General features: G+C 47.1%; 1 protein-coding gene across 4 annotated transcripts in view; it reads right to left on the bottom strand.

Annotated features, from left to right (window-relative positions):
- GNG4 (G protein subunit gamma 4) overlaps window positions 1–2627 on the bottom strand; it is a 67554-nt gene extending 64927 nt beyond the window's left edge. For 2 of the 4 annotated variants that reach the window (XM_043926020.1, XM_043926021.1), the window contains exon 1: window positions 2242–2627. The gene's annotated coding sequence lies outside the window, so the exon portion shown is untranslated. Of the gene's footprint in view, window positions 1–913; window positions 979–1996; window positions 2035–2241 lie in introns of those variants that run through there. The other 2 variants (XM_043926023.1, XM_043926024.1) reach the window with 2 other exon arrangements.
- Between the last annotated feature and the right edge of the window lie 10291 nt (window positions 2628–12918).

Raw genomic sequence — 12918 nt, 5'->3', positions numbered from 1 at the left:
GAGAACGAATCAGGTAATATCTTAAAGACAATTCAAAATTCCATTAAGAAAAAAGGGCAATCTACTAGCACGTAATGCATTATAAGGTAGTCTCCCTTCTTCAGCTAGAACAAAAATGAGACAAAGTAAGAAAAATGTGACAGTGAAATGTGGCTATAAATAAATGAGAATGATCTGTCTAGTAGACTTCAGTCTTTTCTCAGCCATTTGGCTGCATTCCTCAGTAAGCAGTAGTTATGTGGTGAGTCAGCGTGTGTGTGTGTGTGTGTGTGAGAGAGAGAGAGAGAGAGACACAGAGAGAGAGAGAGAGAGAGAGAGAGAGAGAGAGAGAGAGATCACACACAATCACTCCTAAGCCCAACCTCATCCTCCAGAGACAGCTGTCAGGCACTTGCTTCCTGGGAACCCGGGGAACAAGAGGACAAGGTCCAGTTCTCACCATTTCAAAGAATGTAGCAAGATCTGGGGGGCACCATGAATTGTCATTTTGGCTATGAAAACTGTAAAATGAATATAAGGAAAAGCTTATTCCTTGTTTCTCCACCACTGCCTTGCATGAGATGTGTGAAAGGCAATTGTCCGGCCAATCACGGCACTACTGGGAATGACCCTTCTGCAGTGCTTTTTTCTCAGCTGGCCAAACATCTTCCAGGGGCTTTCCCTGAGCAACTGGATGTTAAGGAGGCTGAGGATTGGAGCCATGTGTGGGTGGAGGAGAAAACAGGAAGCTCATTGTCCTAAATAGTCATTTCAGCCCAATAACTCAACGTGAGGCTACTCATTAACTAGGGAAGCACCACAATAAGCCTTGTATTTACATGAACTAGTTATGGCGTGCGATATCCATGTCTCATCACAACTGATAACTCAGCCAACCCCACACTTCAAAAATAATTGCCAGTTTACAACGTACCCTGTCTTGTTTCTCAGGACTGAAACAGGTTTTCCATTTATCACCTCGGTTGCTCCCACAGTAGTCTGCAGGGAACAGGGCCAGATCAGAAGGTGGCTGCCTCCCTTCCCCCACCCCCTCCAAAAATCAGGCAAAGGATTTCCCCAGAGAATCGAAGCCAGCCAAAGAGCCCCAGTCCCATCCCTGCCTCTCTGAGATGTCTGCCACTGAATTTCCTATGAGAAGGAGGCACCACCAGTGAGGGCTCATGAGCAGATGATAAGACTGGCACGTTTTAATGCGAAATCAGCGCAGCCCAGCAGGCCCTTGGCTCCGACTGAACCGGCCAGCCCCCTGCCAGCCTTTGAGTCCTGGGAGGCGACAGAAAGGGAAGAAAACGAGTGTCGGTGGGGAGCTGGGGAGAGGGTGGGAGAACGCGTGTCCACGATCCACTTTTTCGCTTGATGAAACTTTAACATTTTTGCATTTCTGAGCATCCTAGCCCAGGACACACAGAAATAAGCAAGTCCTCCTTATTTTTAAATTACGAAGTCTTCTCCAGTCGCACCTCAGTCCGCTGCCCCATCCCATCCTTTTGTTATTATTCCCAAGGTAATTTAAAACCGTAAACCAAAGCCCCCCCCCCCCCCCCCCCCCCCCCCGCCAACGCTGTCGGTTTGCGCGCGGCAAGCGCAGCCCATTTCAGCACCAGACTGGAGGACAGGCGCCATAAGGGGCCCCGTGGTCCATTGACGCCGCCGGAACTGCTCCGAAAGCAGGTGTCCCGGTGATGAGGAATCAAGAGGGCTTCTTCGGGCCCAAAGAAATTTCCCCCCAAAAAATGACCAACTAGCCACTCCATCTCTTCCGCTACTACTGGCCCCTCCACTTCTTCAATGGGGGACGTCCCTGCCATGACCTACTTACGGAAACAGGGTCCCCAGGAGCTTCCCCTGCTTCAAGCCGGACCAATGGGGCGACCGCGACCCCCGGGAGACCCCTTCCACGTTCCGAGTTGTCTGTCCAAACCTGCGCTCGGGCTTCCCAAGGGCTTTGCGGACGGTCCCGGATTCGAGGAGCCCCCGCCGGGCCGCTGATACCCACCTGTGCCGGTGCCGCGAGGGCCGGGCTCGGCGTGCGCGGCCGATTATCACAGGTGTCGTTTCGCGAGCTTCCCCCGACAGCTGCGGGACGACGCAGGCACCAGACCCGTCTCTCCAGTTCCAGAGACGGTCCAGCCCGAGTTTCCCTTTTGTCTCCGGCTCGCCCCGAGCTCACAGGAGCAAGGGCTGTGCCATCCGTTCCCCACCGACACGCCCCGACCGACCCGCCGGCGGGCGCCCACTTACCCGGGCCGAGGGCGCCGCTCACGCTCGGGCTTTGTCTCCGGGGCGGTGCTCGCGGGGGGCGGCCAGACCGAGTGGCATCGCCCCTCAAGCCCGGCGCCGGCTCCGCTCCGGGACTCCCGCACCTCGATACAGACCCGCTAGCGGTGGAAACGCGCGCCCCGCGCCGCCCCTCCTCCGCCCGCGGGGTCTCCGCGCCGCGTCACCGGCCCCGCCCGCCCCGCGCCTCCCGGCCCGGGCGGGGGAAAGACCACGTGAGGCCGAGCCCCGGCCCCGCTGGAGCGTGCAGTCCTCGGACAGCAAGCGCTCTGTCTGTTCGGCACCCCAGGCCGGGCTCCGGGCGCGCGGCCAGCCCCGGCCCCCGCAGAGCGCGGACCCCCGGCCCCGGCCTCCTCGCGTCCGCGTTTTGTCGCCCCCGCACCACGGCGGGGTCTCGCCGGGCGCCCGGGAGGGGCCGGGAAATCCCGCCCGCCGCCGTCGACGTCACTGATGCGTCACCGGGGCTCCCGCACCGGGGCTCCGCGCCCTCCGCGCGCCCCCCGGGCCCGCTGCCCGACCCCGCGCTCAGCTGCGCGCGCTCCCGGCTCGGCCCCGCGCCCCCCGTCTGGCCCGGCTCTCCGCTCGGAGCGCGCGTCGCCCAGGGGCTAGGGGAAGGGAGGTGAGGGGTAAAGGCAGGGTCTTAGGGCCGTGGTCCTCGCGGGCTTTGGGGACCTGAGCCTTTGGCGTCTTCATCCTTGCTTGCGGGTTAGTTCCTGGACCAAGCGTGCTGGGCGCGGCCAGTAGCCATCCATTACTAAAGAACACACAATATACCCACCCCACCCCCAAGGGGGGCAGTGAAAGGAGAAATGCTTAATACACAAGGCACTGTAGATTCACAGGGCATTGTCTCCGTTTACCGGGACGTTGCTAAGTAACCGGAAATGAAGGGACGGCCGCGCCAGCCCAGCGCTTTCGGGGTGGGAACGAGACGCGAGCTGTGCTCCTGGGCTGCGACCAGTGTTCGTAGACAGCAGAAGCTGTTTCCGCTGGGAAATCCTTGGCGATGCTTCTGAACTGTAAGCGTTTTGCGATGGAGATATTTTAAACTTCTCCGTTATTATCATCCTTTTTCTTTAGGGAGAAACAGTTTAGGCGCCGTCCATTTTTCCAATTCCTGGTAAAATAATACGAAACCTTTGGAATAGGAAAGCTACGTTACACTTCAAGCAGTGTTTCCAGATTGGTAGGAAAAGGAGGCCAGTACCTCCCTTCCTTGCGGTAAAGGGCGCGAGGTCCACTGGTTTCTTAGATCTCGAATCCGAGTTGACTTGACATTTGCCTCAGACAAATGTGCACCTTCCAAGACGCCAAGTGTCTGACGCAAATGCAGAGGTCAGGAAGGCCCACCTGGGGCCAGCAAACATCTCACGCAGATATTTTTTTCCCCCCACAGCTTGGAAATGCCCATTTAAGGCACATAATTAAACTATGATAAAATGACTCAGCCAGTGCACTGACCTTTTTGGAAAAGTGAGAAGGATATCTGAGTACTGTATTTAAAATTCAACAAATCTAAAATTGGGCTCATTATTTCCACCCCAAATCGATTTCTTCTGTATTTCCTTGACTCAGAGGCACCACTCCCCAGGTAGCTGGCTAAACTTGAATCCTCCGTTTCCTTAGTATCCCAACTCCCATGTCAATTAATTCCAATCAGTCAATTTTAAGGGAAATCTATACCTACACTTTCAGATTCCTCACTTAATTGTCCATTTTAAAGAGAAAGAAGAAGAAAAAAAAAAAAGAGAGAGAGAGAGAGAAAGAAGAGGATCATTCGGAGCCAGTGGCTCCCCCAGTGAATCCATTGACCAGCAGGATCAGCGTCACCCGGCAGCTTGTTAGAAACGCAAAATTTCAGGACCAACCCCAGCCCTGCTGAACAGGAAACTCTGGGCACGCGGCCCAGCAGTTGGTGATGTCAGCGTTCCTCTCTAGGTGATTCTGATCCTGTCTTATCTCTGTCCATCAGCCAGGACTGCTGTGTTCACAAAAATTCAATTAACCATCAAGCTAAGAAGAAAAGGGAATTTTATTTGAGCCAAACTCAGGATTACAACCCAGAAGATAGAAAGCTCTGAGAACAGTTCCACCTATTAGAAATCAAAGGCACAATCATATACTTTTTCGAGACAAAAGATCGTATATCAAAATGGCATGTTGATTTTTTACATGAAGTCCCCTAGCGATATAGGATATTATAGTCCAGGTAAGCCCATACATAACCCCCTACAGAGCTGAGAAAGAAGCTTCTTAAAAGAAGCTGGTCTTTTACGAAGTTACATTGATAGAATCAGAAAAAAGGGTGGAAAATATCTTCCAGCAGGCACTCTCATCTTGGAGAACCGTCTGGTTAATATGCAGCAGAAATGTGCACTGCACATGGCGGGGAGGAGATCCAAATGAACAGAAAGAGACAATTTTGTGTTTAAATTTTCTTGTCCTGCCTAAAAATGTAAATTTTATTTTCTTAGCTGCTGTCACCTGCAACCTGGCTCCAGACCCTGGACATCCGTTTCCCTTCCTTTGCCCTGGGGTCTGGTATCTTTGATATCCATATAGCCCCACAGATTTCTTACAATGGTGTTTGCATGATGTATCTTTTCCCATCCTTTTAAACTTACTTGTATCTTTATTCTTAAAGAGGGAATCTCTCTTCTTGTAGGCAGCAGAGAGTTGGATCTTGCTTTTGTATTCAGCCTGACAAACCTGACCTTTTAATTGAGCATTTGGATCACTTACTTCTGATGTAATTATCATGTGGTTGGGTTTAAATCTAGAGTCTTGCTATTAGTTTGTTTTCTATTTGTCCTATCATTGTTCAGAAGTTTTCCTCTTTTTTTACAGTTGAAGTATAGTTGATTTATTAATATAATATTATATTTGTTTCAGGTGTGCAACATAGTAATTCAAAATTTTTATAGGTTATAGTCCATTTAAATTTATTATAAATATTGGCTATATTCCATGTGCTGTATATCTTTGTAGCTTATTTATTTTCTAGATGGTAGTTTGTATCTCATAATCCCAAACCTCTATCTTGCCTCTCTCCGATTTCCTCTTCCCCATGGGTAACCACTAGTTTGTTCTCTGTCTGTCTGTCTCTGTTTTGTTATATTCATTCTTTTTATTTTTTAGATTCCACAAATAAATGATAACATTCAGTATTTGTCTTTATCTTATTTATTTCACTAAAGGCCCTCCAGGTCCATCCATGTTGTTGCAAATGGCAAAATTTTTATGCTTTTTATGGTTGAGTAGTATTCCATTGTGTATATATTTGTTTATACACATCTTCTTTATCTGAATTCATGTGTTGATGGACACTTAAGTTGCTTCCATATCTTCCATATTGTAAATAGTGCCGCTGTGAACATTGGGCTGCTTCTATCTTTTCAAATTAGTGTTTCCATTTTCTTCAGATTATGCCCAGGAGTGGAATTACTGGATCGTATGGTAGTTCTAGGTTTAGTTTTTTGAGGAACGTACAGACTGTTTTCCATAGTGGCAGCAACAATAACATTTCCTCAACAGTTCCCTTTTCTCCACACCCTCTCCAACATGTTTTGTGTGTAGACTTCTTGATGATGGCCATTCTGACTGGTGTGTGCTATACCTTATTGTGGTTTTGATTTTCATTTCTCTGATAATTAGCAATGTTGAGCATCTTTTCATGTGCTTGTTAGCCATCTGTATATCTTCTTTAGAGAAATGTCTATTTAGGTCTTCTGCCCGTTTTTTGATTGGGTTGTTTGTTGTCAATTATATCTCAATAAAACTGGAAAAAATTTAAAATAAATCACATAAAATATAATTTTTTTTTCATTTCAGATACTTTATCTCTAGAATTTCCATTTAATCTTTCATTTTTCTTGTTAGATTTGTTTTTCTTTAAATCCTTGAGCACACTGAACATATTTTAATAGCTATTTTATTATGCTTCTCCGTGAATTCCATTTTCTTTCCTTTCTTGGTTTGTTTCCTTCAAATGAGTTTTCTCCAGTTTAGGGTCACATTTTCTTATTTCTCGCCTTATCTAGTAATTTTTAAATTGGATGCTAGACATTGCTAATGTATGTTGCCGTGTGCCTAGATTTTGTTGACTTAATAGGGACTTTGTCCTGGCAGGCAGTTAAGTCCCTTAGGGATCAGTTTGACACTTTGGAATCTTATTTTAAAGGACTTCAGCCTCTGTTCTAGGACGAGTTTGGCCTTCCTGCTGTGATGACTCTTCTGAGGTATTGACTGGGTATATGTATGTCCAACAAAGTCTTTTCCTTTGATTGGTTTGAACTCAGTTCCCCTGGGAGCTCTAGGAATTGTTCAGCTCATTACTCCCTGGGAGTCCTTCGCTCAGACCTAGGGCATTTCATCTTCTGCACACATGACAGCATTCAGCCAGAGCCTCCAGGGGCTCCACAATCGGGAGCCTGGTTCTCTTTGTCTGGGCAGCAACCTTCTGATGAGCTCTGTGCCACAAATCCCAGTTTCTCAGCTTCCCCAAACTCTAATCTCTGCTCCTAATTTCAAGACTTCTGTGTTCTTTTAGGAGGAGCCCCTTCTGTACCGGGGGCTTGTAAGTGCCCCCAGGCAGAAAGCTGAAGCAATGACAGGATTCACTTAGTTTGTAGCTTCTTCCTCAGGGATCATGGATCTGTGCTGCGTGTTTTCCAATTTGAGAATCCTTGTTTCACACAGGATCTCCAGTTTCCAGCTGTCTGTGATGGCAGGGTGAGTCTGATCCCAGTTTTCCCAAAGTGAATGGGAGCAGAAGTCCTTGGTTTATCTTTTTAATTTCCCCTCCTTCCCTCACTTTCACCTTCTGGCCCTGACTCACTGACTACTTCCACTTTCTGCTTTCTTATACCTTAGAGTCTGGGCAACACTGGTTTCCTTCTGCTGCTGCTGCTGCTGCTAAATCACTTCAGTCGTGTCCGACTCTGTGCGACCCCATGGTCTGCAGCCCACCAGGCTCCTCCGTCCATGGGATTTTCCAGGCAAGAACACTGGAGTGGGTGCCATTGCTCTCTCCACTGGTTTCCTTCTGCCTTGGTCCAAATCTTGTAAGTTTCCTTTTTCTTCAAAATTTCTTATAAATATTTGTGTCCAGTATGTCTAACTCCTATCTAACTAGGAGTACACATGAGTGGATTTTACTTGGTTGTAATAAAACACTATGTGTACAATATTATCTATAGAAAGCACACAGGTAATTAGCCAATCCTCTAAGAAGAAAACAAAAGTCTTGAAATGAGGATGAAATTAGCTTAGTAACCATTTGTATTTAGGTTATATCAACAAGTATGAAAATTCTAGTTTTTTCCCTAAAAATCTCAGAAAAAGTAGTCTTTTTTCTTAATGCTTGAAATGGTATTCTAATAATACTTAAAGTTTTTTTTTTTTTTTTTTACAAAGTTAATATCTGAGGATGAAAGAATGACTTCTTGTGATCAGCCTTCAGAAATTTTGATAAGAACAGTTTAATTTACTTTGGGAATGAGCCAAATTTTGCCACAAAACACTCTTTTCTAAACTCATCTCTCATTAACATTGTTCATGAGAGAAAAAACAAGCTCAGCACTTGAGCAAGGATACTGTGGCCCAGACTCAAGTGATCTCCTAGTCATTTTTGGCCTCAAAGGACACATTGTATTATTTAGTTTCTCTGAAATAGCTGAGGGACAACCCAGCATGCCCATATTGGCAGGATGTATTTTTCTGTTTAGCTCATGTAACACAACAGAACTAGTGGCACCTCCTTTCCAACTCAGCGAACAGTCAAGTGTATATATTTTGTATCGACAGATGTAGCTGCTTTTTAAATTGTGAAGTTTAAAATTGAATATAACCTGGGATGGGGGAAGCTGATAAATGCCATGCGTGTTGGTGCTCTGTGTGTGATACTCTGAAATACCAGTTTATGCTGAACCTAAAATCTCTCTGCTTCCCTGTGACCTCAGTCTTGGATGGTTATTTAAAATGGCCATTCTTTGTTTTACTCCCTCATCATCCCTCCCCACTCCAACTGCTCAGGCAATTTTTTAAGCCTGTTACATTTTGAAATGCTTTGGCTTCATAGTATATGGAGTGTTGACCTGATGGGTATATTGAAAAAAAAAAAAAAATAGGAGTTGCTCAAGGATTAGACAGTTTCTAAATAAATGGGGCTATTTTGCCCTCAATTTTGGACACACTGGAAATAGTTGAAGAATAATCAGCAAAGTAAGGGTAACATGGATAATTCAAAACCTCCAACAGTTCCAAATGTTAAGCTAATGAATTTCTTTCCTCCCTGCTCACTTTTCTAAATATTGCCTTGTAACCCTTTTTTCACATTTGACAATTTAATTATAATGTATCTTGGTGTGGGTTCCCTTGGGTTCATTTGGAAGTCTCTGGGCTTTCTGGATCTGAACTTCTGTTTTCTTCCTCAGGTTAGGAAGTTTTCAGCCATCATTTCTCCAAATAAGTCTTTTACCCCTTTCTTTCTTCTCCTTCTGGGATCCCTATAATGTAAATATTGATCTACTTAATGTTTTACCACAAGTCCTTTAGGCTCTCTTCACTTTTTTAAAATTCCTTTTCCTCTTAGCTGCTCTGATTGGATGAGTTCCACTGCCATCCCTGTCTTAGAGCTTACTGATCCTTTCTGGTGCTTCATCGAATCTATTGTTGAACTCCTTTACTGTATTTTTCAGTTCAGTCATTATATTCTTCAGCTCTGTGATTTCTGTTTGGTAGTTTCTTACATTTTCTTTTTCTTTGTTGAAATTCTTGCTTTGTTCATGCATTGTTCTTTTAAATGTCAGCAAAAAAATGATCAATAGTCAATCTAAGAAAAAATGGAAAATTTTATGTGAACCAAACTGAGGACTGTAGCCCAGGAGACAGTCTCTCAGAAAGCACTGAGAACTGTTCTGAAGAGGTGGGGGTGGGGGAGGTCAGTATATATGTGAGTTTGGTGATGAGTACCTGAAATCAAGCATTCATCTCAGTAGAAGGTTGCTCCCAGCCATGACAAACAGACATCTTAGTTAATGGATCTAGTGCTTTTCCAAGTTGGGAAGATGCAAGAATCCAGCTTCATTAAAAATTTCTCCTGAAAATATCTAACTATCATAGGGCCAGTTCTGTCAGTTTTTCCAGAGCACGCAGTGCCTCATCCTGCTCTTCACCCTGAATTCCTTTCAAAATGTATTATAGGTCTGCGACTGTAGGGGCTTGATTCTAGGAGAACTGGATGGTAAGCAACATTGTCTGTTGTACAGACCCTTCCCTTTCGGTCTTAATTTCGACCAAGGTTTGGGAAGCATTTGTCTTCCTATGCTTGGAATGCCCACCCCTGGTCAGGCAAGGATTTCGTTGCTAGGCCATTTACTGTGTGATTACAGGACTAGGCCACCTAACAGTAATCCAAAGCCTCTGGACCACCTGTCCTAACTAGTCGGTTACGGGCCTGAAAATGGTTCCTTCTGGTTGCTTCTTAGCATTTCTAGAGTTAAACCATTACAATCACTGCTCTTATAGAACTATAAATCTGGTCAGCTGTTTCAAGTTGCCTAGTCATCTTAATTTTTATCTGAGGCTTAGTCACACATTTGGAAATGCAAGAAATAATAATCTTATAATATAGCTAGTAACATTTATAAGGTCCTAAGTAAAAGTTTGGGATTCCCCGGTGGTAAAAGAATCCCCCTGCCAATGCAGGAGACCTGGGTTAGATCCCTGGGCTGGAAGATCTCCTGGAGAAGTTATGCAGCTGGTGCCAGGAGGTGGCCATGGGGAGGATCTGGGTCGCACTAAATGCAGATGTACCGTGCGTGCTGTGGGGAGGGGAGAAGAGGCCCAAACCTGCGGAGAAATAGTTTTATGTTTCATTTTTTCTTGTCTTTCCTTAAAATGTGAATTTTTATTTCATCGGTGCATTGTCCTCCTGCCCTCAGAGAACATCTTTGTGACTCTTTTCAGCAGGGTATAAACCCTGGCCTCGGTCAACTCTCCCCTAGCCCCTGATGTTGCTTGTATGCCTGTGTGTAAAACCATTTTAGATTGTCAAATGAGCCTCATCTGGGGAATTTTCAGGGCAACACTTCTTGTATCTTCCCTTCCTGAGACCCTTTTGATGTCTTGGAGAGGGAACCCCTTCGAGTTGTCAACACTGGGAATGTGGCTTTGCTGTCTAACAGAAGCACAACTGGGGATGTCCCTGGTGGTCCAGTGGTTAAGACTCTGCCTCGCAATGCTGGCGATGTGGGTTTAGTCCCTGGACGGGGGGAGGGTGGGAGGGGGCTAAGATCCCACATGCCATGTGGCGTGGCCAAACAAGACAAACACAACTGGTTTGCCCCCAGCTTCTAGGGTAACTAGGGCTCCCCAGGGAAGATGGGGTGTTTCGATGGACCAGTTGGGGAGCCCCCAGTCTGCTGCTTTACCTAACGGGAGCTGGAAGGAAGCAGGTTTAGCTCAGGTCCTCCCTCTTTCTTGCAGCAAGTGCACTGACCAGGAGCCAGCTTTGCTGGTGGCCTGCATGTCCCACACCCCACGTTGGTGGCAGGGGTGCTGACCTGTGAAGCGTTCTTATTCTTTCCTCCTGGGTTCCCTGAGGTGCTGTGTAGCACTGCCACAGACAAGGCAGCTTGCTGCTTCATCTTTTTCCTCTTCTGCTACATCTTGGTTATTGAAAACCTTTTAAAGGCCACCTCAACCATTTGGGACCTCCGATGGGTGTGTTAGGCCCTGCTGTCATCTTCTGAAGTTTGTGGTGAGTATTTGGAGCACTCGGGGCAAAGGGAAATATAAGGGGCCTTCAGGGGGTCCTTTCTACAGAGAGTGAGGTCTTCCTCCTTGAGTTAGACAGCTGAGCAGACCCAAGTCTGCACTTTTCCTGGAGTCCCTGCTCTGGTTAGAGGCCAGAAGCATTGCACATAGGGAATCTCACGTCACTTCCCTTCTCTCACAGAACAAGCCTAGTTGGAGCATGGTGCTATGACTTAATGAGCCGTCGTTCTCTGGCCGTTCCTCCCGGTTACTTAGTTGGTATTGTGGCCAGACAGTATTACAAAAGAAGTTACTTTTTCATCACTGAGGTGGAGCCATAGTTTCCAGTGATTCAGAATGCACCCTGATGGGCTGGCCAAGGGGACTGATATCTGGTTGCCCATATCCTTGGTCTCAGTTGAGGATCAGCCTCTGATTACACAGAGGTCTAGACTAAGGTTTGGTGGAGACACAGATTCTGCTGTTCTTAGACCACTGAAAATTTCCTTCTCTGGAGAGTTGTTCTTCTCAGTAAGTTCTTCCGATTGACAAAAGTATATACTCAGGTCTACCAATCCTCTACAAATAATTCAAGTTACCAGGACCCTCTTAACAGAAATCAAAACCAGGGGCCCTTTGGGCTGTCAGAGCCAGGACTCTCTAACAGAAGTCAAAACCAGGAAGAGAGACACAGATTATTTCCCTGAAGCCTTTAGTGATCAGGTGTCCTGATCAGCCTCCGGGACTCAGGAAGACAGGGGTGAAGTTGGTATTTCCCATTTTGTCAAAAATACGAGTACTCTTTACACATGCACACAAATAAAACACAGTTGCTCAGACAAAAGATCAGACCAGTACCGCCTAACTATTCCATTCCCCCTCCTAAATAGACACCTGACAGTCAGACGGTGCTGCTCCCAGACAGGCTTGTTTCCTGAAAGGGCATGAAGCGGGGGGATAACCCCCAGCCCTGCAAGCTGGAGCAACTTACCCCAAAATGGACCGAGGGCTGACGGTAAGTCAGAATACTTCTCCGAGTTCCCGCGGGTCACAGGAGCCCTGGCCGCTCCAGGGGGCGCGAGGGAGGGGCTGCCCCAGCCGAGCCCCACCTGCCGCAGGGACAGGCTCCTGGCTGGCTTGTCAGAAACTGTCGCCAAACCCTAGGCTGTGTGCCTGATGCACAGCGAGACCAGACAAACCGAAACATCAGAGTTTGGAGCAGAGGAGGATCTGTTGCGGGATCAAGCAAGGATGGGCAGCTGGTGATCAGAAGACCCGGACTCCCCAGTGGCTTTCAGGCCGGGGCTTTTAAAGACGGTGCTAGCGGAGCGGGTTGTAGGGTGTGTGAGCAGCTCACGGACCTTCTCCTTTCGATTGGTTGGTGGTGCAGTAACAGGGTGATGCTTCCAGAGTCTTGCCTTCTGGTTCTAGCTGGTCGAGTCTACGTGCTTGTAGTCAGCAGGTAGTTACTGTCCTCGAGCAGGTGGGAGGCCTCAGCTTCTTAGAACAGCTCAAAAAGGCTGCATCCAATTGTGGATTTCCCTTAAGGAGGCACGGAGTCCTGCAAGTTACTGATCTCAGCAGTGACTGCTTGAGTTTGCTCCATGGAAGTCAGTGAAAGCCTTTGAGACTAAAGGTTTTTGTCAGGCAGCGGCTTTTAAAGCACAGAAGTAGACTTCTTTCTGGGGAAGACTGGGAGAGGCGAAGGAAGCCCTAGGATATAGTTAAGAAGTGCGTCTTTGCTACTGTCCCATCGAACCTGTGAACACAAGCCCTGCTGGCCACTAGAGCCAGGCTTTCAAGGGATGTGGCCTCTGGTGGCAATGCTAGAGACGTCAAAAGTGCCTTTCTCTGAGACGCTGCAGACCTGGGCAGGACAGAGGG

This window comes from Cervus elaphus, chromosome 15, assembly GCF_910594005.1.
Source record: "Cervus elaphus chromosome 15, mCerEla1.1, whole genome shotgun sequence".
In the NCBI taxonomy this organism is placed as follows: domain Eukaryota; kingdom Metazoa; phylum Chordata; class Mammalia; order Artiodactyla; family Cervidae; genus Cervus; species Cervus elaphus.
The sequence above is the reverse complement of the archived record's forward strand: the minus strand, read 5'-3'. Positions and strand labels throughout refer to the sequence as shown.